The sequence below is a fragment of the Pagrus pagrus genome (genome assembly GCF_965226575.1).
Source record: "Pagrus pagrus genome assembly, chromosome: 1".
Taxonomy (NCBI): Eukaryota; Metazoa; Chordata; class Actinopteri; order Spariformes; family Sparidae; genus Pagrus; species Pagrus pagrus.
The window spans coordinates 3,291,748-3,318,187 of record NC_140185.1 but is presented as its reverse complement, the minus strand read 5'-3'; the positions used below and the strand labels follow the sequence as shown (position 1 = coordinate 3,318,187).

The 26,440-nt window shown below is 40.7% G+C and overlaps 1 long non-coding RNA gene across 1 annotated transcript; it reads right to left on the bottom strand.

The window, feature by feature from the left end:
• Positions 1 to 4,100: 4,100 nt before the first annotated feature.
• Positions 4,101 to 5,284, bottom strand: LOC311260719. The gene is made up of 3 exons (XR_014623049.1): positions 5,098 to 5,284; positions 4,949 to 5,021; positions 4,101 to 4,178 (listed from the first exon to the last, which is right to left on the bottom strand). It is a non-coding gene; the product is annotated as an uncharacterized lncRNA (long non-coding RNA).
• Positions 5,285 to 26,440: the final 21,156 nt, after the last annotated feature.

Here is a 26,440-nt window from a genome sequence, read left to right as displayed (position 1 = left end):
AGGGTGTCTGGTCTCGAGTTGGCACATTTCTTGGAAGTAGAAATATGCCGATTTCAGGTAGTTGTAGTGCCCAGCTGTGGCAAATATTGGCAGACAGTCCAACATTGCGCGCAAGTGCATCTTCCAAGATCCTGTACGATCTGCTATGATCAGAGCTCGTGCTGTCAGCAACATCTTCTGATAGTTTACCCACAGCTGGCTGGTTTTTGACCTTGTGCTAAGGTCTGCCCTCTTCGTGTCCACCTTTTCTTTGATTTCGTTCAGCATATCTGATGCTGCAGCACTCTCGAAAGTTGTTTCTTTCGTTACCATAGGTGAGTACATCTCTCCAGCTTGGTTCACCAGTGACTCAAACTGTGAGTCATCCTCCTGCAGCTCTGACACAACCAGGTGATTGAGACATCTGTCCACCAGCAAATGTCCACGAAAAGCTCTTTGCACTGACTTTCCAGTCATCATGTGCTGGACAGCATTTGATCCATAGACAACTTCCATAATGTTTCTGAGTCCTGTGCCTTCCATCAGTGTGCCTATTGCACCAAGTAGGTTCATAAAAGTATGAAAACCTCCAAGCATTAACCCTCTAGGCGCCAAAGTCGCATTATTGCGACAGGCAACATTGCTGAATAAAACAGCCCATATCTTTAAATCTACTGCCCTGTGCTGTTACTGCTTGCTACCACTAGATGGCCACTAGATTCAGCTTCAATCCTGACGTCATTTGTGGGTGTGTTTCTATGCAAAATACCTGAGAAAAAAAAGTTTGAAACCAGACACCGGCTGTCAGAGCGGCACCGGCTAAGCGGCAGAGTGGGAGAGGAGAGAGCCGCGGAGTGGTGGCAGAAGTGTGCTGGACAGATAGAGACACAGATAGCGATTTTTGTAATAAAAAACAAAATGCCCCAAAGACTTTAGCACCTCATCCGCACTGGATGAGGTGCTTGCACAGATCTTTGCTGATCGCGATTCAGAAAGGGACGATCTGCCCTCTGATGACGATCGCTCATCAGAGACGAGTGACTCTGATCATGCTGCAGCTGCACACACTGTCACACAAGCAACACGCACTGATCACGGCGAGAGTGAGTGATTAGGAAATTGACTCCTATCAGATTCCTGTTCATTTACTCTGAGAATGAGAGGATGAAAAAAATCTATGAAAAAATGAAATGAAATGAAAAAAAATCTACTGTGTAAATATGTTCAGAATTCCGTTTTACTGAATTTTACCTGGTGATATACAAATTAGATTAGTAAATTTACTCCACTCAAACTTCTGTTCCTTTATTTTGAAGATGAGATGACAATATAAATATTTTTTTTCTGTGTAAATATGTTCAAAAATGAGTTTTACTGAAAGTTACATCCAGTCACCTGGTGACGTCACAATATGCAAATTAGATGAGTAAATTTACTCCCATCACAAACTTTAGGTCATTATTATGAATATTTTTCTCATTTACAGTATGGATTTATCTCTCACCACTTCCAAGCTACAGCCTTTTGAAATCTTAAAGTCCAAACGGAATATATTGCTAAATAAACTCTGGCGCCTAGAGGGTTAAGACTATGCTTTTCAGGGGACTACTCTGTGGTGCATCAGTGATGATCTCTGCTGCTTTCCAGTACAGTGGCTGATCAAACGTAATAATGGGTGGAGCATTGTGTTTGATAGCCAGGTCACAAACAAAATCCAAGGTGGACAAAATACATGTTTTGTCTCCAGAGTACAGGTCAATCATTGGCAGGAACACCACTGCTGATTGGCCTGGATGTTCTAGTCCTTGATGAATGATATGCATCATTCTCTGCCACCCTGGGGTTTCTTGTTTGAAGCTCAGTGAGAGCTCCCACAGGAAATCAACTGTTCTGTCACAGTTGATCAGTGCTGGGAGGTCATTGAACACGATGGTGTGGCGCACATGTTTCGCAAAGCGATATTCGATGACTAGGATTTTACTTTGCACTGCAAAATCTAGGTTGGTAATGTGTCTCCTTGGAATGATACGGTCCTTTGTTTGCCCTGGAGTGATTGCTGCTATGATTCCCATTCCATGGAAGGTCCCCTTACCATCAATAGTAAGAATGTTGTGGTCAACATTGTCCTCAGCAAAAAGAAGTGCCATGTCCAGCACATCTATGTCATCCGCTATTGTATCTGGGGCAACTGAATCTGCTGCATTCTTTTCAAAACGCAAAACTTCCTTGTATGATAAGCAAATCCCATTCCATGAAGGGTATCCACCAGGAATTGTGACCGATACATATGATGTGCCTGCACTGCAAGGCCAAGTTGTAATGGAGCTACCACAGCACGTGGTCGTGCTGCCTGGACAATTGCCTGTCCAATTCCTGCAACCTTTCGGCTTGTATCCTTACCCACAAAAAGACCATACAAAAGGGTACGGAGGGTCTCGGGAACAAACGAAAGGGCAGAGTCAAGCTCAAGTGACTTTGTGCTCGGATACTGATCTGTAACGGACGGGACATTGGACTTGATATCACTTTTGATCAATCGCGCAGCTGTTTGAATGATCGCTTGTTTCTGGGATTCCTCATCCTTTTCTTGTTCGCTGAAATAAGATCGTAGTATTTGTGATGTCTTCTCTCTCATTGTCACTATGTCATGGAGGCCGTCCCCTTCAGTGAAATGTACATTGTCCTGGTACTGTTCTCTCAATTTTGTCTTGAGGTATTTATTTACATATGGTTCAGAATCTGGGTTTCTCAGAGATTCCTTCATTTTGTCTCGAAGATGTGTAATTGTCAACTGTTCCTCATCATTACTCTTGAGGTAAGAGCAAACTTTCATGAATGCCTGCTCCTGGTCTTCATTTTTGGGCCGGCCAGACTTTCTGCGCTTTGCCTCTGGGTCTTTCTGGAACTGTATCGGTATGTTATATCCGTTACGAAAACTACTACTGCATAAGTGGTGGTAAACACAGTCTGCAGCATGTAGATCACGGCCATAATACTCAATCCTGCCTTTCACAGTGAAAGCCCATTGATCTGCACGATTGTCACAACACTCAAGAATGGACTCTGTGAGCGTATCAGTCTTAACACTACTTGTGTCTTTACTTCAATGTGTTATTGTAGTCCCACAAAAAAGACAATCGGTTTGGCAGTTGAAAGGACCAGTTGCTACTCTGGCACTTCTTTTTGGTGGCTCAGCTATATTCTCTTGTTGGATTTTAATGTCTTTTTTTATTTATGTACTTCTGTCGACATTTTGAGTGTACTATTTCACCAGCGGAAATGTGTACATCGTCGCCTCTTTGTACACTTGCATTGTTGATTCCATCAGCTCCCTTCTGATGAACCTCAACCACATCAGAGCCATCTCTTAATTTTTGGTAGGAAAGAGGGAGGGGAGGGGAGGCAAAAGGAGAGAGGAGGGAGGACAGAGGAAAGGAGAGGAGGGACAGGAGGGAGGACAGAGGAGAGAGGAGGGAAGAGGGAGGATGGAGGACGAAGGACAAAGGACAAAGGAGAGAGGACAGGGAAACAGGACAGAGGAAAGGAGAGGAGAGGAAGGGAAAGAAGAGAGGAGAGGAGAGGAAAGAAAAGTGTTTTAGCAAAAAAAGGGTATGTGTCCAAAAACACGTACTGAGTAGAAGATACATGACATAGGCTAAATCGTTTAAATTTCTGGTTCACCCCAAACAAAGATAAAACCTTACAGTAATCTCACAAAATCATGTATTCCATAAGTATTGTAGCACCTTTAACCTCAATATTAGAAAGAAACCACATTCTCTAGGTTCAAAAAGTTGGACTCGATGTAGAAGTTGAACAGCGATCATTTATTGCATAAAAAACACCATATTATTTCACTGCACATGGAATAGAAAACCCCCAAAAACAAAATAGCTCTTTAATAAAAATAATAAAAATAAAAAAATAAAACAAAGTTCAAAATAAATTGTCCTTTTCCTTCTTTATCAGAAGACTAAAGTTCAGTTCTGTGTTTGGTGTATGTGTGTCTGTCAGTTCTTCTACTACCCGGGTAGATTTTGTGGTGAACGATCTTATCTGTATCAGAGTGCAATGAGTAGAAGTCTATCTTCGGAGTGGATCCCGTTCTCCTTTCGGTCAATCGCCTGGCTCGCCACTGAACCGGAAGGTTCAGAATTCTTGCTGATCAATCCCTGATCCGGTAGAATATAAAAACCAGTCTACACAAATGGTGTAGAAAACACATTCCATTAATACCATGTTCATATTGACCTTCTACTACTTCTTCTCTAATACTCTGAATATTTATAATCAAATTCAGTACATACACAGTTTAAATCATTATAAATGATAGTGTACACACTCATAGTAGAGTTATTTTAACGCAACTATTCCTTATGAACTCATATTTTTAACATAAATAGACTTAATTGTCTTTTTAAGCAGTATTCATATTTTTAAACAGCTTTTTAAATGAATACTTATCTTTTAACTTCAATATATTTCTCTCTTTTTAACCTTTTAAACCATAAATGAATTTAATTAATTCACTCTTTTTAGTTATCATGAGTAACTAAATAACCACAATGAAATAATTCACAATTTGTACACAAAACAGTACAGTAGCATAACATTCTTGCAACTTATCATTATATCCCATGTATTTCTCTCATTCAACATGGTGGTGGCCCACTAGCTTGGCCGGCTACACCATTAGCAGCTATACTGCCTGCTTGGCAGGCTACCTGAGCTAGCATAGCGAAGCTAGCCGCGATTAGCATTAGCGCGGCCGCTACCGATCTTTTTAAAGTTGTTTTTCTCACATAGAACAATGATATAACAATACCAAAGTGGATAAAAACATTGGATAATAACTCCGACTGGTTTTATTAAAGTGTTTCAGTAAGCAATATCTTCACACGAGCTAATAACAACAGGCTAATACAAAGGCCTAGTATTTTAGCATCTTAGCATGTAGCTCTTAGCTTACCGGAGTCCGAACAAGGGCTTAACACGGTCGTAGCGGCTCCTCTCTCTTTTCCACAACATTCACAGACTCTCTCCTAATAAACGAAAGGTTTATGAGCACACTGTGCGAAGAATAATTGTGAATTCGTGAGTTTTTCATCACTTTCATACCTAGATCCGGCAGCTCACTAGCGGGTGTGTTGTTCTGGGATCGGTGTATCGGCAATGAGTGTGGCTCTGTGTATGGGCGTGAGCAGAGCGTGCTCAACGACAGTGAACATGAACGCGGGGCTGATTCGTCACCTAGTGGCAGGACACGGGAGCTACATTCAAATGACATATATGGGCTTCGTAACCATGTGGGTTACAGTATGTAAACATGTCAGTGCAATTTAGACAAGTCCAATGGCTTCATAGACCCAGAAAACATGGGGTTAGACACCAAGATTACTTGGCTAGGTCAAATAATGAAGGAGTTAGGATATCTTAAAGGATAACTGCCGTTTTTTACAACCTGGACCTTATTTCTAGCAAAATATATGATCATTTACTCACCCAGAAAACTTTGATGTCATTTGAAGTTGTTCGGACGAAATTAGATCCAGTGTAGCGCCGATATATCCATATAATGCGAGTGACGGGGCACCGACACACAGCCTCTATATAACGCATTATCTGCCACGAAGCTAGTTCATTACACCAATATTTTGTCATGATACGCTAGTGCTATTCCCCTCTGAGTCCGGGCTCGTCTGTTATCAACATCCGGGGTCAAACTAGCAGTAGCAGCTGCAGGTAAAGAAGCCGGGCTGTCACGGCTGCGCGCTCAGAGACAACATCTTCCAGGTCAGAGGTAGTAGGTCAACCTACAGACCCCGGATGTTGACAATAGACGAGCCCGGACTCAGAGGGGAATAGCACTAGCGTATCATAACAAAATAATGGTGAAATGAACTAGTTTTGTGGCAGATAATGCTCATAGAGGCTGCGCTTCGGTGCCCCGTCACACACAACTTTAAATGACACCAAAGTTATCTGGGTGAGTAAATGATCATATATTTTGCTAGAAATAAGGTCCAGGTTGTAAAAAACGGTAGTTATCCTTTAAGGGCTTCCTGCCCATCTTGGACGCCATCTTAAAAATTACACCTTTCTAGTGGTCAAACTTTGGTGAACTTTTAGTATGTTATTAAGGACACCTAATACTACAAAAAACAGCTGAGAAACCTTTTGTTAGAATTTTTTCAGGGTTAGGTGTTTTTTTTCCATATATGCAGCCGCCTATAAAAGAAATGTTCTTTCTAATGCACAGAATTCCAAGAACTAAACTTGATTTGTAAATAATATGACATAGTAGCCTATGGCTAACAGTCATTATGCTTCTGGCCTCTACCTGGTCTTTTTACTAAACTTAACCAACTTGTTTCTTCATCGCCTAAAACCCAACCAAAGCACCGAGCAAAGAATTTGTTTTCTCCCCCGGTCTGCTGTCAGCAGGGTCGCCGGCTGCAGCAGCCTCGCGCCCGTGAAGTGGGCTCAGCCGCGTTCAGCCGCGCTCGAGCGGAGCGGGGGAGAGAAACAATGTGTATTTCTTTTACTCTGTGGAAGATCTCCCAACGGAGTGAGGGACAAAGCAAGTGGGACAGATCTGCCCAGTCCCTGAGCAGCGCGCGTTTCACAGACAAGCCACAACGCAGAGTGTAAACAACGTCACCTGGTTCAGCAGCACCATGGACAGCTGCGGGGCGGGGGGGTCGGAACAGCGGTGTTTCGACCCCCCGCCCCCGACTCCTGAACGTCACTCACTCATCCGAGCATGTACTGCGGTCTCATGAGGAAACTTAGCTTTTTGATATGATGTTTTTCTTGTTCCCAAATACAAATATTTTTTAAAGTATTTGTTCGAAGTAAGTATTCGTAAAAAACACATTATTTGTGCCTTTCCGAATACCGTATTCGGGTTCGGCTCCACCCCTAGTGTCAACCTGCTGTCTGACTTTAATGACATCAGTTTCATACCTGAGTCTGATCTCATTGTCCTGACATGTCCTTCTCCGCCTGGAGGCCAGTTTGAAACTTCTTCTCATTGATTAAATGGGCCACTTGGAGCTCTTCATAATCTTTATGAAGGTCCTTCTTCTTCTTCTGCCTGGTGTTATCTCTCACCTGAGTAGCTATCTTCGCGTTGCTGAGAGTTACATCATCGCTGTACTTTCTCAGCCGCTCTAGCTCTCTGGTTGTTTCTTTTCCCCTGTTGATGTACTTTTCTTTCAGGGTTTTCTGCTTTTTCAGTTGCTCCTTTGTCACTTCTAGCTCTTGAAGGAGTCTCTGCTGAGACATGTCTTTGATATTGTGAACATTTCACGCAAACTGATTGTTTTAATACAGTGAAAGGGCATTTCATGTATGCACTGGAGCCAACTGAGACACATACTTAATTCCAAATAGAATAAATTAATGTGTAATTACCTGTTGGAAGGATGAAGTGGATCTCTCACTCACTTCTTGGTCTGCAGAAGGTAGAGTCAGGATCTGAACACTTGGTGTCTGCAACATAACACAACAATACAGTGTCAGACATATTCTGTGCTATAAATCCTGACTAATCAATAAACAAATGATCATACTTGTTTCAGTGAACATAATTCAGGAGGATCTGGGCTCATTATGCCAAACTCTATAGAAACTGCTAACACTGTACAGCATCTGCTACCCAACAACTTCTAACTTCTTCTGTTGTTGTCAAAGAAAGCTCTAGACCCCACACTGATGTGAATTGATCTTGTAACTAGAAATTACCATAAATAATCTTAATTTAATATGTATCTTTTTATCTCCTAATACTTAACAGATCTTTTACTGTATAATCTATGAAAGGGATTTATTCACCAGAGCTTGCCATGGCCACTGAGATTCTCCATAGACATAGGTTATTTCACTCTCTGCTTGGATGTCTTCAACCACATAACAATCATTAACCAGCCGGCCCAGTGAGACATCTTCATGGGAGGCATCAATGCTAAAATTGAACAAGGAAACATCTAAGTTTTCTCCACTAAAACCATGTTGTAAAGAACAACTAATCTTTTATAGGCCTTTACTTACCACCATGAGCTATTGTTCCATTCAAAATCAAACAGGAAAGCATTTTGCTTCTCTGTGTACTTTTTCTGCCGGTTTTCCCGTTCATATTGTGAGATCAACTCCCCACGGTACTCGACCACAAAGGATCACTTTTCAATTGGTGCACAGGCAAATACACCATGTCCTAATACACAAAAGTTCACTGATTAGTGTCAAGTAATACAATCCAAATCAGGTTTACTAACTGCAGCTGATCAGGTATTGACAAAACGCATGCAGAACAAACAAACATAAGACTTTTTAACAGTGAGAAAAAGATCTGAATGATGTTTGGCGATGTCTGGAATTGATGGTTAGGGCTGCAATCGATAAAATCACTTAAAAAATTATTATTAAAATAGATGGCAACAAATTTCATTAGCAATTTGTTGTGTTGTGCGATTATGTCGTCATGATGTCTAGTAACATTCATGCAGTAAACATCGGGAATGATATCTAACATACCTTTATAGTCATTGATCCACTGGACCTTTAAACAAGGCTTGTCACCTCCAGATAAAATAAACTGAGTAGCCTCAGCTTCAGGACGAAATCTGGCTCTTCTTTTTGACATGCTCTTGGCCATGTACTCCTCAACCTGCAAACATCTACATGGGAAGATGACAAAAAGTCAATGAGACAAGTACAAAAAAAGACTAGTAGCCTACTTATTTTGAATCAAATAGGACTTATAAAATGGTATTATTCATAACTCATTTGCTGATCAGGCTAATAGATCAATGCAAACCCTGTGCAAATGTCAAACATTAACAAACTTTAACAAATAATATTAATCTACCAAAGCACCAACAAATCAACTTTGCAGATAAATACTGCTATAAAATCATTATAAAACTGTACTCTACCTGTACTGAATAACTAGTAGGCTATCATCAATTTGTGTTAAATACGAAAACATCATCTAAATTCCAGAAAAAATATCTTGTGCAAAAAAAACAGTTATAAACAACTTTGACTGTCTCTGCAGTTGAAGATGAAAAAGTTTGTTTGGAGAATCGTCCCTTTAACTTTAAGGTTTGCATTGTTATGAGCAGTTATATTTAGCACCAACTTCTACTATCTGTTGTTGAAGATTAAGCTAAAGTAATTAATTACCATTTATGATGCATCCCTTCCAATTTGTTTGAGTCCACTGCCTGTTTGAATTCCGCCAACTTTACCTCATGGTGGGTGTCTAGCATCCACGTCGAAGGATTAAATGTCTCCTGAGCGCTGAAGGTCCTGGATGTAGGGCCCTATGATTTCCGCGATCACGGAATCGCGGACGGAATCCCGGAATTGGCCGATTTAAAACGGAAACTGACTTTTAACGCGGAATATTGCGGAATTTGACATAATTTCACTGAAATGCTGTTTTCGTGTGGAAGAGGAACGTATGTCTGGGGAAAACTGCACAGAGGGAAGCAAATTTGTGTGGCACAACAAGCCCCCTCCACAGACTGAGCCCCTCCCCTTTCAAAACAATGTAAGCATGGCGAAGCGGCCGCCCACGGCTCTGTCTAGGTAGCGGACACAACCAAACAGCTAGTAGCTGGCGCTGCTGTCAGCTTGTTGTGTGTAGCGGCAAGCTACGAACGGTCGCTACTTTCAAATTAAAAGCCCCCTGCTGAGAACCCAGTTCTAAAATCCAATGGGGTGCAATGTAAAGCTCTTATTTTGAAGACAAATTTGTTGTCACTGTTCACTGCCCAACTTCGTGCTTCACGTCACGTCACATGTTTACGCCTACCCCAGTGGCGGCCAAGTGCCGGCTTTTGGAAAAGGAGGAATATTACACCTCCCTTTTAGAAAGACAAGGCAGCAGATTGCCACCTTTTCTATCTAAAAGGGGCTTCTGATAGGTGGGAAACTTGAAGAGAGAGTAGCTCACAAGGACTAACTAGTCCTACAGCTTAAATAACTTGTTTAAGTTAAGTTTAAAATGTTTGGTGGTTGTTTTATGACAAGTCAACTAACATTTCATTACTTGCTGTTTGTTTTTGATGGACTTTAATGTACTGTTCTGGTCAGTATTGAGGAAATGTGTTGTTTGTCACCTCAATAAATTTAAGTTAATTTCTATTTAATTTGTGTATATTTTAGTCATTAATATTAAAACACACTGTTTTTGGTTGTAAAATAAGAGTAAAAGGTAAAAAAAAATGGGTTGGGAAAAAACAGAATTCCCAAAAATTAAAACGGAATTTGGGAAAAAATAAAACGGATTTTATAGGGCCCTACGGATGTGGCGTTCACTGAGAGCTCCGCTGCGGTCGTATCCATTTCAGAGGCTTTGCAATTAGCTTGAGTCTATCGACTAATCAGATGCTGGGTTACACCCCGCTTTTCCGAAACCCTGCTGTTCCATTCATCATAATGGCGTGGTTTCTCATTTTTAGATGAGATAGACCCCGCTATTCCGAAAAGGCTATTGTGGAACCCCTAACCCTAACCATATTGGGAAGTAATTGGAACTTGAAAGTCGGATTCGGAACAGCAGTGTGTTGGAGTGGGGTGTGTCGGAATGGAGGGATTTCGCAATGGAGGTGTTTCGGAACTCAGGCTGTTCCCAGATGCTGCATCACTGACTGACTAACCAACCAACGCTGATCTCAAATGCAATCATTGTGTAAAGCTGGTTGCCAGCCGCAGTTGTATGATCAAACGGAAACAAAACTGAAACCTAGTATAAGACTGAACTGTGTATAGAACTCTAGAGGGCTTTTATTTTGAAAGAAAGAGATACAGGAAGTGGTTAATGCAGGAACTTCACCAGTCACGGACTTTCCTAGTCTTGTTTACAGTCGAAGCTCAGTGGCACGCACCGGAGTTCAGGTAAGAACAATGTTTCTAAGTTGTTGAGAGTTGTCACAACAATGTTTTGCAAACTGCTGTTACAGTTAATTTGGTTTTGTTTGCATGGGAAACTGTTCTTAAACAACACCCTCTAGGCGGCGCCAGAGTTTATTTAGGAAAATATTCTGTTTGGATTTTAAGATTTCAAAAGGCTGTAGCTTGGAAGTGGTGAGCGATAATGTAAATGAGAAAAATATTCATCATGACCTAAAGTTTGTGATGGGAGTAAATTTACTCATCTAATTTGCCTCTTGAAGCTCATCAAGAGAATGCCAAGAGTGTGCGAAGCAGTAATCAAAGCAAAAGGTGGCTACTTTGAAGAACCTAGAATATAAGACATATTTTCAGTTGTTTCACACTTTTTTGTTAAGTATATAATTCCACATGTGTTAATTCATAGTTTTGATGCCTTCAGTGTGAATCTACAATTTTCATAGTCATGAAAATAAAGAAAACTCTTTGAATGAGAAGGTGTGTCCAAACTTTTGGTCTGTACTGTATATATATATGTTCTTTTAATTGTTAATCAAGCAATGTATTTCTCGTGACAATTGCCAACTTACAATGAACACACTTCAACGATGATCTCAGTCGTGGATAACTGGTTTGCTCTGCCCGACTCTGGCTGGATCAGCTGGTTGTCGGGTTTGTGGTGTTCTAAACACGAGTGTTGCCAACAGGGACGTTGTAGAGTGTCCTCTGGTGGACAAACTATGCAACGCCAACACTAACATGGTTGAAGGGTGTTTCATCCCTTTTTATTTTATTTTTTAAATATTCATTTATCGGTCATTATAAATGCCGATACTGATAGTTTGGAAAATGCCTAATATCGGCCAGCCGATATATCGGTCGGGTTCTGTAAAGTCCTCTGGGCATTTTGTTTTTTATTACAAAAATCGCTATCTGTCTCTCTATCTGTCCAGCACGCTCCTGCCACCGCTCTGCTGCTCTCTCCTCTCCAGCTCTGCCGATCTGACAGCTGGTGTCGGGTTTCAAACTTTTTTTTCTCAGATATTTTGCATAGAAACACACCCACAAATGACGTCAGGATTCAAGCTGAATCTAGTGGCCATCTAGTGGTAGCAAGCAGTAACAGCACAAGGCAGATTTAAAGATAAATGTCCTCATTTTTCCCAGTGTCCTGATTGTGCTGTGTTATATAGGTGTGTTGTTTTAAAAATATCCTAATTTGTCATGAAAACAAGAGCAGCACTTCTGGACCTCCAGATGAAAATACAGATGATTTTTTTTTTTTAAAGTAGTATAATGTGTTGTTCTAAAGGATTTTACAGTTGCTCAGTGAATGAAGTAACCTAATTACCCACTTTTAATGACTAAATTAATTACTAAATGAAGCTGGCATTGTGTACTGTGCGGTTTTTAATAGTGTTTTAATAGTTTTTAAACATCTGCACTTTACACAAGGCTATAAGGAAATTTTAATTTAAAATGTAATTAATAAAGTGTTGGCTATGTCAATCAATACTTATTGGTACACAAAGGGCGGAGAGACTGACTGATGATGACCATATTGAACTGGATGACAGCAGCAGCGGCAGGAACCTCCCAGTTCAACCTACTTTTGCTGTACCTAAAGGTTCCTAAGACAGAATACTAATTAACTAAAAATGTTACTAACCCACCATATAGCAATATGTGAATTGCTCTTTTATATTGCTTTGCCTGCTGGAATGTTGTTGTCTCTTAGAACATTTTGGGTGACAACAAGTAAAGCTTGACCACCTCAGTATGTTACTTCAAAGCTGTCAATGCTTAAAGATCCCCTCCAGACATGTTATGAGATTGAATAAAATACTCTACTTTGAAAGGGTAAATTATCTTGTCAAAATTCCTAATTTCATTTTCACAATTTTTGCCTAAATGATATACCTTCTTTTATCCCTGTGGCATCAGGGAGCATCACAGACACAAAACACAAATACTATATTTACATTCCTTTGGAGTATTTTATAAATGTATTTGACAGGGCTGAAGAGCAATACACTTTGACACACTCAAAGGGATTTTGTAAGGCCACACTACTCACAGGATGTCTGTAATCAAGTACAATCTGTGTGAGCACATGCTTCCTGCCTCAACCAGTGCAGTGGACTGTCCTTCATGGTAAACATATTTTCTGGACTGCAATAACTATATAAAATGCATCTTACTTTTTAGAACGTAAACGTTTGAATGCAATAGGAAAAGGCTATGGATATAAACTAGACTTCTCAACGGGCCTGAAAATTACAACCCGACCCGACCCGGCCCGTGGCTTTTAAAGCCCGGACCCGATGTATCCCGACCCCCCTTTTTTTTTTTTTCTCATACACGTATTATCATGACCAGCAGACGTCAGGTCTGCCCCCGCCCCTCTTCATGATGCACGTTGCATGCAGCAGCCAGACTTTCTTTACGGTGAGCAGCAGCGATGATTAATAAATTTATTTATTTTTTTTTAATTTTTTTTTTTTTTCACTGAGCGGAAATAATTAAGCCCGAGGTCCGACCCGACCCGAGTCACTTGCTTATATTTTTGACCCGAACCCGCGGGTCCCGTCGGGTTTGTCGGGCCAACCCGACCCGTTGTGAACTCTAATATAAACAACTGGTACATGCTCGTTTGCTCATGATCATTTACTGGCAAACGTGGTTAAGTACTAGTGGTTCTGTATTTCTGTTCAGTTAAGATATCTTAAGTGCTAAATTTACCATCAATATATTGTTCATGTACAACAGGATGCAATGATTTGCCAATCTCATAAACCGATTGTGGCGCTCTGCTCCCAGTGTTCCCCTACCGTTATATTCTTTCTCTTGAGCAGAGCCATCAGCACTTTACTTTCTTTTCCAACCAATGAACTTTCTTCATAGAGAAGATACTGCAGCACTTTCTGTGTTAATAGATTGCTGGAATCTGTCCCTCAGGAATGTCTTCTGTCAGTTCCAAAACTCGAGCATGATTTTGTGTCCGAGCTGCCCTGAGCAGAGTTCTCCACACTGCATGAAAAGTGGGATATTTGGCAGTAAACAGTAATGTAAATTGCTGTGGAAGGTCACGTTGACAACTCAGCTTCAGACTCCTGGCCAGGAGCAGGCCCGCATTAAAGCACCATGGGCCCTGGGGCTAACCACTTTTTCAAGGCCCTCCCCCCCTCTCCCTCCATGCCACCGCACCATCCTTTCACGCACAAAAACAAACAAGAGTCGACAGACTGATACAATGAACAATGTCTCCCAAAAAAATAGATTAAACTCAATTTTAAACTAGTTGAACTCCAGTTAAACGCTACTGTAGAACCAGTCTAACTCTCCATTTAAACTGTGTTAGACTTGACCAGCACTTTTAAGTCCACGTAAACTCCAGTTAAAACCCAGTTCAACCCTGGTTTAACTTTATTTAAACTCCAGTAAAATAACACTAAAACTTTGTGTTGATGTTTTTGTTAATTACGGTTTGTTTTTGTTAATACGCATGAAATATCAGCCTACCTTTAAAAAAGCTTCCTTCTGGCTTTTCGTGAAGCAAAGTCTTTGATCAAAGAAGTAAAGTCCAGTGATTTAACAATATCACTTTCCAGGGACATCAGTGTGAGGTGGTTCAGTCTCTTTTGTCCCATTGTAGAGCGCAGTCTGTTCTTCACCAGTCCAAATTTTGAGCAGAATTTGAACACATTTTGGATGAATGTGTTCAGTTTGAAGACAGCAGTTTACTGCATTAACTCCAACTAAATTTAGCGTATGGGCGGCACATGGTACCCATTCAGCCAGTGGGTTGATGGTCCGCATTCATGACTGCACGCCTTTATATAGTCCTGACATGTTGCTGGCGTTGTCATAGCACTGACCACGGCAGTTGTCAATATTAATGCCCAATTCGCCCAAAACAGAGAGAATAGCATTAGCAATAGATTCACCTGTGTGACTATTTATGGGCAAGAATTTCACGAAGCATTCCTGTATAGATCCCTCTGGAGACACATAGCACATAATAAATGTGAGCTGATCTGTGTGGGATACGTCTGGTGTAGAATCTACACTAATGGAAAAATATTTGGCTATTTGAATGTTATTGATAATTTCAGACAGAACTTTTTCCCCCATCAAGTGAACAAACTCATCACAGATTGTTGTCGAAAGATATGATGGTGTCCCCTTTCCTGCGTTCCCAAAACGCGCTATGTGCTCTCTTAAAAAGGGGTCGAACTGACTTATTAATTCTAAGCACCCCATATAATTGCCATTATCGGGTGAGCCAAATGTGTGTGTCCCCTCTAAAGGCAAGGCCGCGCTCAGAAAGAAATTTCACAGTGGCTACGACTCTTTTCAACACCTCGGTCCAATACTGGCACTCACCCTCAAACTGTTGACGCAGTCCAAAGTCAATTTGTCCTTTCTCCGTGGTTCTGTTAATCCACACGAGCATATTCTTGCGATGTGCCTCCGAGCCTTCATGCTCAAGAACGCGCTGTCCTGCGTGTTTCCAGTCGTTAAAACCACAGCTGGCAAACTTTGAAGCATTATCACTGTGCCCAAATAAACGGCAAACAAAGCAAAATACACACCCTTTGGACGGCGAGTACAGTAGCCAATCGCGGGGAACAGTTTCACCATTGACAAGTTTTCGGGTGAACAAACTTTTTGAAAAACTTCTGTTTTGATGCTTGTACTGTTGTTCAGATGCTGAAAAATCTGCCTCTCGATTCTGACACTGGATCGGTCCATTCCTAACCCAGTACTCAATTGCATCCTCATTAATTTCTGTTCTGTGTCCAGGGTCTGTGCTGGTGTAAGCAGGTGGTGGGGCCAGGGACGACTCCTCCGGGGTGGCGGCAGGTGGTTCTGGGGCCGGGGGTGGGACTGCTTGCCGCCACTTGGCTTCATTATTTGTGGCTATTGATGTCCCAGTGCTGGTGCTGGATGCCTCTGCAACACTTGCCGTCTGGATTTCAGGGTGTGATTCTGAGGCTCCAGTGTCTTCTTTATCTAGTGTGGGATTTGACAAAGCACCATATTGAAATGAGACAACATGCTAAATTATAACTACATTATTGATAATTAGCTCTACTAAAGACCTAGTCTGCTACCTAACCTGTGGCAGCAGTAGGTGGAAATTTCACCGCTGTCTCCATTGTTGTCTCACTTGCAGGTGGCTCTTCTGTAGCCGATGTGCCCGCTGTTGTTGCCGGTAGCGACTCTTTAGCATCATCAGGCAGCTCGTTACCAGTCCGCATCAGCGTTACGTTAGCTAATGGCGCCGCTCCGCCCTCCTCATCGGGGCTTGGAGCTTTGAAATACCTGGTCAACTTGGGGATTTTTCTCAGCAGCTGTGATTCCCGCTGTAATTTTTCTTTTTGATTTTTACATTTCTGAGCTCCACTTTCAAATTGCTTTCCTGACATTTTTGCATCGTTTTTCATAATTTTCCGCTTCAGCAGACAAGTTCAAAGACCACAACTCATTCATTGGACAGGACAGGCATGTGACAACCCTCAACCAATTGGCTTTTGATGCATTAATCTGCCCACCCTCGCTCCAGGGCCCATCTCTCAACTATACTCAGACAGCCGTCAGAGGAAACTGTTAGCTTGTTTTGGAAATTTGTTTTTCACCCAGTGATTTTTTTTTGCGGTGGGCCCCCTACGTCATCGGGCCCTGGGGCTTAAGCCCCGGTAAGCCCGTGCATTAATACGGGCTTGGCCAGGAGTCAACACTTTGAGGTGAAACCAGCTTATCTCTATCATCAGAGCAGTGGATGATGCACTCCATTTGTGGTTGCTGCGTTGGTGGGCTGTTACCTAGCTTACTTGCTCACTGGTGGCCATGTTCAGTCAGCTTTCAATTGCAACATACAATCAGAAATCATCATTACTTTGATGCGAAATGTGAAATCCTCTGTCAGTACTTTGGTTCCATGCAGATGACAACAGAGAGTTCCACTAAAATCAAACTAATATTAACTAAATTAATTAATCATCGTAACATGTACATGAACAATATATTGAGGGTAAACTGGCACTTTAGATATCTTTACTGAACAGAACCACTAGTACTGTAGTAGTCTGTTTACCAACCGGAGCCTTATGTCACCCTTAACCTAACCAGAGCGCAGAGGTCTGTCTGTGCCCAGTTGAGATGTGGTATCTTGCCTCTGGCGGTTGAAACGGGACGTTTCCATTCAATCCCAGAGGAGAATAGAAAGTGTCACCTGTGTGACCTGAGAGAGGTGGAAAATGAAATGCATTTTTTGTTTTACTGTCCTTTCTACCATAAATGTAGACATAAGCTCTTTCTTAAAATGACCCCGGAATGTCCTGATTTGTTTTCTGTGTCTGATGACTGTAGACTAACATACCTGTTTAGTGAAAAAGTGTTTTATTTAGCTCAATATGTGCTGAATGCTTACCAACAGCGCATGGGTGCGCTTTATGTTTGATTGTGGATTTTGCTTTCTGATGACTGTTGATCCCTGATTAATGTTTGTGGTGATGTTCTTTTGTTTATTGTTCTTTTGTGTATTGTTCTTTATTTCTTATGGTGTGTCTTGTAAGCCCATGAGGGCTGGGCACCTCTTTGGTGTATGACACCGTGAAAATAAAATACAATACAATACATACAATACAGTACTCACTAAGGGTGTCACGATTTCGATTTTAAATCGAAATCGATCGAAATTTATTCACAATCTGGAACTTCGAATTAAAAAATAGAATCGTCGATGCTGCCATGCCCCCATGTCACGTCCAGTCGGCTTGCCAAGGGGAAAAAAAAAACACGTGTTGAAGTGCTGTGAGTCAACCTCCTCTAACTTAGCTACTAGCTAAGCCAGTAGCTATTAGCTACAGCCAGCCAAACGATAGCATGGTGTTACACCATTCCTGTTTGGCTCCCAGACCGTGGTCGGGAAGCACAGGGGAGATGATTTCCTCCAGGGCCGAAGTTTATGTTTACCTTCAGGGTGAACCCCCTCTCACGTGTTAAGCTGGTCGGGAAATAATACCAGGGAGCTTTGCTGTATGTTGAGGAGCCGTCGCCTTTTTTCACAGCCAAACTGCAGCCTATATTGTTCACTTTATTGCTGTCGCTACTGCTGCTACTCCTTTCGCTTCTCTTTCCATTCATTCACTGTCCGCACGTACGCACGCTCCCTCACTCTCGCTCGCCCACTCACACCTTACGCACCTTGTGTCCAACATTGTTCAGAGAAGACTATGGACATAGCTGTTTTATTTTTTTGTTTGTTTTGTCGTGAACTTCAATGTCATCTTTTGTGAAGAAGACTGCAGTTACAAAAGAGAAACTAGATGGCAGGTTATTTTGTTTAAGTTTCCAATTGACTGAAGATAAGTTATTGTTATTATGTTGTTAATAAATGTTTTAAATTTGACAATGTAGTGTGGTACATTGTGAACAAAGGTCAGATATTATATTCAATCGAACCGTGACCTTAGAATCGAATATTAAATCAAATTGAGGATTTGGAGAATCGTGACACCCCTAGTACTTACCTCACCTGCCAGTAAATGACCATGAACAAATAAGCATGTATCAGTTGTTTATATCCATAGCCTTCTCCTATGGCGTTCAAATGCCACATTCTAAAAAGTAAGATACATTTTATATAGTTATTGCAGTCCAGAAAATCTATATGTTTACCATGAAGGACAGTCCACTGCACTCGTTAAGGCAGAAAGCATGTGCTCACACAGGTTGAACTTGATTAGCCCTGTCAAATACAATTACAAAATACTGCAAAGTAATGTAAATACATGTACATGTAAACACATTCAAAATCAAGTAACAGAAGTACTGTGCAGAATGATGTATGTGCAGATTTTGACCCTTGAAGACTGTTCACATACATACACAAGTACATACACAAGCTCAAACATACAGTTGTGGGAACAAGAGGAAAAACACATTTTTGACTTTTGAATTTCAGCATTGATCATGAGGATTAACTTCCACAGAGTCATTTTGAAACTTTTTATATTTCCAGACATTTCTCAAACAAGAGCTGCTGGCCCTGCACAACAGATCCTGAAGACCTTCCCTCGCACTCAGCATGGTCAGCGTATTCAGCTTATACATTCTCACCGTGAAATTGAGAACAATAACAACAATATCCTAGACTCTTAATAAGAATATAGAATGTTGTTGTTATTGTTCTCAATTGCACTGTGAGAATTTGAGTGGTGCTTATTCTGCTTAAGACTGATTACTATTCAGAACACTGAGATGTTTACTGTACAGAGCTGAGCACTAACTACTGAATGAGAGTACAGAATATTGTTGTTCACTGTGAGAATTTATGGTGCTGCTTATTAGGGTTGCAAAATTCCTTAAATTTTCAAAGTTGGAAACTTTTCATGGGAATCAATGGGAATATATTGGAATTTATAGGAATTAAGAGGAATAATGGCAAAATTGCTGGTTAGCCTTTAACAGGGAATTTAAGTGTAGTTAAAAAATATCTTGCTTATATCTTGGTTAAAACAACGAGATTTAATACAAATTCAGTTGAATTACTACCCTGCTCTGTGCATTCCTCAATCACATGCACAGCTTATTTCTAGAATCCTGCACACTACAGCAGGACTTTTGAAGCAATATTACTGCATGCAAGTTTAACAAGCAAATAAAAGTAAATCAGATATGCTAATGTAAGCTAGCTAACATAATTTCATTGACAATTTAAAAGCCTAGCTATCATGGTGCTAGCTAGCTCAACTGTGATGTGTTTCTTCTGCCTTCAGCTGGCCATTTTTCATACAAGAATGTAGGTTATAGTTTGATTTAGCATGCTGATTGAGGAGTGTTCATCTATTCATCTAGCCTTTCTATTCATTTATCCAGCATATGTTTAAAGACCATTCCAATTGTTTAGCTAACTATTTATATATCTGTGCATAGTATTGCATTAGCATTTTTTACAAACTTTTCTCTCATCTTATTCTACAGAACAATGTGGATACATTTTACCCCAGCCAATGCAGAAGGAAAGGCTGTGAACAATTGCATGCATGTCTGCTGATGACAAAAGAAAATGTTTATATTTGTGCTTGCATATGACACAGTTTGTATGAATTACCCAAAATTTCCCATTAATTCCCATGGCAAGTTTCCAACTTGGAATATTCCCAAAATTCCCCAGTTTAACTTCCCATTAAAAGTTTCCAGAAATTTACCAGAAAATTTCCACCGCTTTGCAACCCTACTGCTTACTGTGCGTAACACTTGTTTACTACAGAGTTGAAGAGTATTGACTACAATGATTCAAAATTTAATAATTCTAATAAATATTGCAATATATGATTATTGCCAGTGCTGTAAATAGTGTTGTTCTTGCACAATACATTGCACCCACTTAACCTGCCTTAGGCTACTGTTGGTGAGATTACTTATTGCACCTAAGACCCAGATGTTGATGAGAATTATTATTATTATTATTATTATTATTATTATTTTTATTGTTATTTGACTCTAATTGTATGGAATATGTATATTGCAGTAATGCTTCAAATGTGTTAGTGTGTCTGAACAAAGTGACATATGAGGACCGGCAGAGTGACGTCACTGAAAGTGTGTTAAAAGTGTGTTAAGTTCCAAAACTGGCCACTAGTTGGCGTAATCGAAGATGAGCAGCAATGCTAAACACACTTACACACTTAATTTCCTAAAATTGTGATGTTTCAAGACATTGGGGATTTTTGGTCTGGGAGCATGTTGGGGGGGGTCTAGAACACTGTAGAGAGCTCAGAAAAATGAGGACGTCAAAAATGTCCTAATTTTTCCAAGTGTCCTGATAATGTAGGTGTGTTATCATAAAAATATCCTGATTTGTCATGAAAACAAGAGCACACACACACACACACACACACACACTCAAAAAAGAAGAAAAACATGAATTAATTAATAATAAAGTCATAAAAATAAAGTGTTGAGGATTAATTGAGCAGTCTCAGCCTGAGGAGAGAAGCTGCTCTTTAGTCTGGGGGTAAGGTAGCAGACACTCCGTATCTTTTGTCAGATGGAAGCAGGGTGAACAGACTGTGGCTGGGGTGGCTGTTGTCTTTTTGTATCTTTTGGGCTCTCACTTCACCAGTATCACTGATGCTCTGTAGATGGGTACCAAGAGTTTAAATATGATACAGAAATGAACAGAAGTACAATAAAGCATAAAGCCTAACTAATATTCTGTTCACCAGTTCATTATTATCATGGCTGAGGTGTTGTAGATTTTATGATCCTTATTGGCATACATATTTCTGCACATCAACTCATACACTTAAGCAACTGATAGCAAAAGTCTCTCACTCTGACAGCTGCCTGAGGGTTTTCATGCAGGTCACTGTCCAGTATCATCCTCTAATGCACCCAGCAGTATAACATCACCTACAGCCTAATGTCTCAGGAACTGACACATCCTCTTGACTTCCTCTTAAGAGTCATAGGCTGCTTTGCTTTAGAAAAAAGTTTTGTAATATGTAACTTCATGTCAAAATTCAACTCCTGAAACTTGAACTAAACTTAGCAGTTTAGTCTGCAGGTTTTTGGCAGCAGGACTTTCTTCTACTCTTTGGTAACATACTCTGAATAAAAGTGGGCTATACTTAGCCCTGTATGAACATTTGATCACACTAACCCAGCAATCAATTGCAAGTCAGAAATCCATAGTTCTGAGTCCATATTCCCAACCTCCATTCTAAATGCGTTGTAGTGCATCCACTTGGGAAAACACGGACGCCTGCGGCAACAGCATGTTTGTACAGCAAGTCTCCGAAGTCTCTTCCCAAGCACAGCAGCCGATTTAAAGGATTAGCACATGTAAAGTGCGACAAGATGAGGTGTGGAGCTTGACTGCATGCATGCTGCATGTTGCACAAGAAAAACACTACATGAAGTACAAAGTGATGAAAAAGGTAAGAGTTAATGGTTTGCGTGGTGTCCCACCATACCGCATTCTTGGGGGATCTTGCCTGAGTTTACGGCTCAGAATTCAGACATGGATGACCATTCCTATGCACAATTCCATATTGCACATATTGTCAAAACTGCATTCCAACGTGACGCCATTTCAGAAATTCACTGTCCACACGGAATCTGTTAAATATGCATCTTGTTATGTCCCGTAAACAAACAACATACCTATCGGCTGTGCACTGGAGATCATGTTGGAGCCTTCACCACTCACGTAAAAGATTGGTCAGCTTGCTAAGACAGCATGTCTTCCTGTGTTTGTACTCTGTGAAACAGAAAACACCCCTTTTTATAATGTGATATTTAGATGCTGCTCTACTGGAAATGACATACAATATAGCCAACACTGAGTAGAGATTAGAGATTGTGTGTTTTCTCCCTCCAGCCAGCTGACACTGTATTTAGGTTTTTGTTGTAAAAGTAGACAGTATTATATATGTAACTCCTCATTTAAACTTCATCAATACACTGTTGCTCGCCCATTTACAGTGAGCGACAAGAATGAAAATAGGAATAAGACACAATGAAATCAGGCAGATTTTTTTGTCACTGTTAGATAGGACACGGTGTTGGATATTGTATTTTCCAAGTTTTCTGAGTACAATGGAATGTAGCATAATTATCACACCTCATGAACAGGTGTCATTCATCAGGCTGCAATTTGAATTTCATGACAAGTTTGTGCGGAGAGTTTGGTGAATCTGGCAAACACTGCTTCGGCATGTTGATGAGACCACTGTGTTTGCACAGCAGACAAAAAGTTGGTCCTGGAGCTAAATCTGCTGTAGCACAATGCTGTGTCATCAGGCAGCATACTGGCAAGTCGAGTGTAACCTTTGGGTAAGTGTCAGACTCCCTCCTCCCTCAAACTGTTTGTGCATCTGTCTGTATTGGCATGTGTGTGTGTGCAAATTTTAGGCACACCCATGGGCATGTGTGCAAAATGTCATCGATGCCCAATCACTGAGAATGTTGTCAATTTCATGTATGATCTAAATAAGCTGCTTTTGAGGGCAATCATCATGTCAGCTTCAAAGCTTCTAATAGGTCCTTCTCGCATCAATTCGTGGATTTCACACACATCTCATGAAATGACGGTTTCAGCCGTGAAGAGACATGGAGCTGGAATCAAAGGCATGGATCAATTATCCACAGTTACTACAAGAACACAGCTTCAAAGGGTACATATCAGATCACTATCTCTGAGGGTTGTGCTTTCCCCACCTCCTCTCAGATTTCACAAACACACATACACAAAGAGAGAAAGAGAGTACACACACAAACACAGGCATGAGGTGTGAAAACATAATATTTTTTTGATTTTTTGATATCACGAATGTCATCAGAGACATTAGTGATCAGATGTACGGATGTGATTGATTGTTCACGCTGATGAATCCTCTCGTTCGTAACCACAGACGAAGTATTAAAAGTGGTTCATTGGTTTGTGAATCTGACCCACTTACAGAAGGCAACAGAAAGAGAGGAAATAGGATGCTGCTATGATGAAGCACCCTTGAAACCAAATTAATGAAGCTTGCGGAAGTGAAGACGGTGTCACACATCAACACATGTAAAACTGTGGAATAAAGGAAGGCGCACCTCTGTCTTTGATGGAAATGTGAACTCAAAGCACCAACCTGAGAAAAACAACAACAAAATGAAAGAAAAGACATGAATGGGGCCTGAGCAGTAAGGCGTCGAACTCTGGCTCTCGCTGTGATGCTCCGGTTTCATAGGAGAATTAAACGAGGTTGAGAAAAGTGGGCCTCCAGATGTGACTCCTTGTTCTTACGCCCCCCTTGGCATCATCTTCTGACGGCTGGAATGTGTTCAATTATATTCATAAATATAGGATAGTCTCACAGCTGACAAATATAGACTGGATTTGTATTATTTAAATGCAACCTGGGAGGAAAATTACAGCGTGAATATGCAAATGGGTTAAGAAGATTAAAAAGATCAGCAAAAAGTAGGAGTGTATATGTGGCATGGCAAGGATTCACAATAGTGGGGAGAACAGGAGATGAAAGGAGAGGAAGAGAATGAGTGAAAGAGCGAGGTAAGAAAGAGAGGAAATGAAAGCAGATGAGGGGAGAGAAAGAAAGTAGAGGAGAGGAGAAGGGATCGAAGAGGAGAGGAGATTATGAGAGACATGAGAGGAGAGGTGGGATCAGAGGAGAGGAGACAAAGTAGGACTGTTCGAGAAAGGATCGGCATAGGACAAGAAGGGGTGAATGGAGTGGAAACAGGATGAGAGGAGGAGATAAAGAGGAGCAGAGGTGTTATCTGTAAAGAGAAGTAAGAGCATTATGTGCAGGGAATGATACATACAATGGGGCTGCAAAGCTCTTTTCTTGAAGAGCAGAGTGGGCTGGGCCTGAAGACTGATGCTGATCTGTATTGTCTTTCACTTGGAAGTCTTCAGACTTCAACCACATTACTGGCTCTGCACATACACTGGTTCACTCTGCTCTCCCAGTTAAGTACAATTAATCTCATACTGTCAAACTGAGAATAAAAATAAGAGAGAAAAAAGAAACAAGCGTTTTGGAAAATCTACTGAATAAATCATGACATGAGCAAGACGCCTCCCGCTCTTCCATTGTTTTATGTTTCTGAAAATGAATTTCCTCAAAAAAATTATTTACAACTATTTCTTACAGCTAATATAAGTTGCTATGGCAACAATTAATAAAATTCTTCCCCATCTTCTCTAGGTGTGGCTCCTCATTACCATGGTAATAAACATTGCAGTATCGTCTGGCTGTTATCAGGAAGACAGATCGGTGGGAGCGATATCTATTTTCCAAAAAAGCGGGCGGTTGTGGTGATTGGGGCGGGGGCGGAGGGGTGGTGGGAGTAGGGTTGACAGAAGAACTGAGGATAGACAGCGAGACAAAGGCTGTGGGCAGATGAAGCAGAAGATATGTGAGAAAAGAGAGGAGCTATGATCTTCAAACTGAGGCCTTCAAAGCTTTAAACTGATACGATCTCCATCCAGATGTCAGTCCATTGAGTCTTTTCATTTAAAATATGTTCACCAGGTTCTTCATTCTGCACTGTGGATTCCTTTGGAAGTGTATAAAAGTTAAGAAAACAAAGTCTCTGATATTAAATTTGCATTAAATATTAAAACGGTCTCAAGAGGAGGACTAGATCCATTTTTAAAGTGAAAAACCACTGTTTCACTGTGGTTCTGCAATCCCCCAACCATGTTCATCACACAGAGATGCTTCTTCCAAGCTCACTGTTGCTACAGTTGACCTCTGTGGGCTGATTATAGTACATTTATTTATGCACTTGGAATCAGTTGAGAAAGTTCCAAGTATTTTGAAAATAATTATTTTATAAGTTCTCACTTTCTTTCAGAAAACTACATTGCACAGCCTTCAGCGTCCAACTAGAAAAAATGTTAAAGTCAGGCCCAGACTCTTTTGAAAGCAAAGATCAAGCAAACAGAAATCCCTTCTTCAGAAGAAGCCATGTGATTTTGTCAATACATTACAGGCTGGAGTCTAGAGAGGGTTTTTTCTCCAATTCTCATAATAAATCAATGTGTTGCTTCTTTTAATATTGTGTCAAACGACTAAATTATCCATAGTGTATGGACATCAAGAGAAAATACATCAATCCTGCAAATTATAACTCTCACTTGACTCTGACAGATACCGTATATGAAACAGAACACTACTAAAGCTCTTAAAACGCCGTCTTAATACTGTGATGCTTTTTTTTAAAAAACATAATATTTGTTGGATTTGCTGAAAGTATCCTTTACAAATACCGAAGGCTCAATCGTTATTTACATTTACATTTAGGGCATTTAGCAGATGCTTTTGTACAAAGCAACTTACAATAAGTACATTTGTCAGAAGAAATAAACCACAACATCACCGTCAATAAAGTAAGAATGAAAAAATATGCAGGCAGGTGCTGGGGTTTCTGGCTTTGAAAAAAATCAAATCTTACAAACTTTTTGAAATAAAATCTCCCTGTGCATGGGAACCTCTCCTTCCAATTCCTCCTCTCCACCTAATTGTATTTTTAACTGCTCAGTTATTGAAGATGGTGGGACGAGTGATCAAGGCGGAGTCAAAACTCATTTCAGCAACAAAAGCTCAAAATCTTTTTTTCAAGCCACAACGGCAAATGACGAGAAGCATTTGTGTTTTGACAAATTATCTGCTCAGTGGATATTTGTGGAAGATTTGTGCTCTAATTATTTGGCTTATTTGTTTCTATTGTTAAGCTGGGATTGCATTATTTGTGTCAATGACAGCTGTAAGGAGCTGCAGGGAGAATAGGACTGGTGTGTGTGTGTGTGTGTGAGAGAGAAAGAGAAGTTTATGTTTGAGGTTGTTATTGTGGTCTATTATCAATTGGTCAGTTAATTCTGGGTTCCTGACAAATATATGTGGAGTGTTTTTTTCATCTTAGTGACTCCATACCTGCCAACATTTGGCTGTGAAAGAGATGGAGATTTTCTCATTTATCAGTGAATGGCATACCCTCAACGCCCCTGCTACATGTAACTCTGTGCCACAGATGA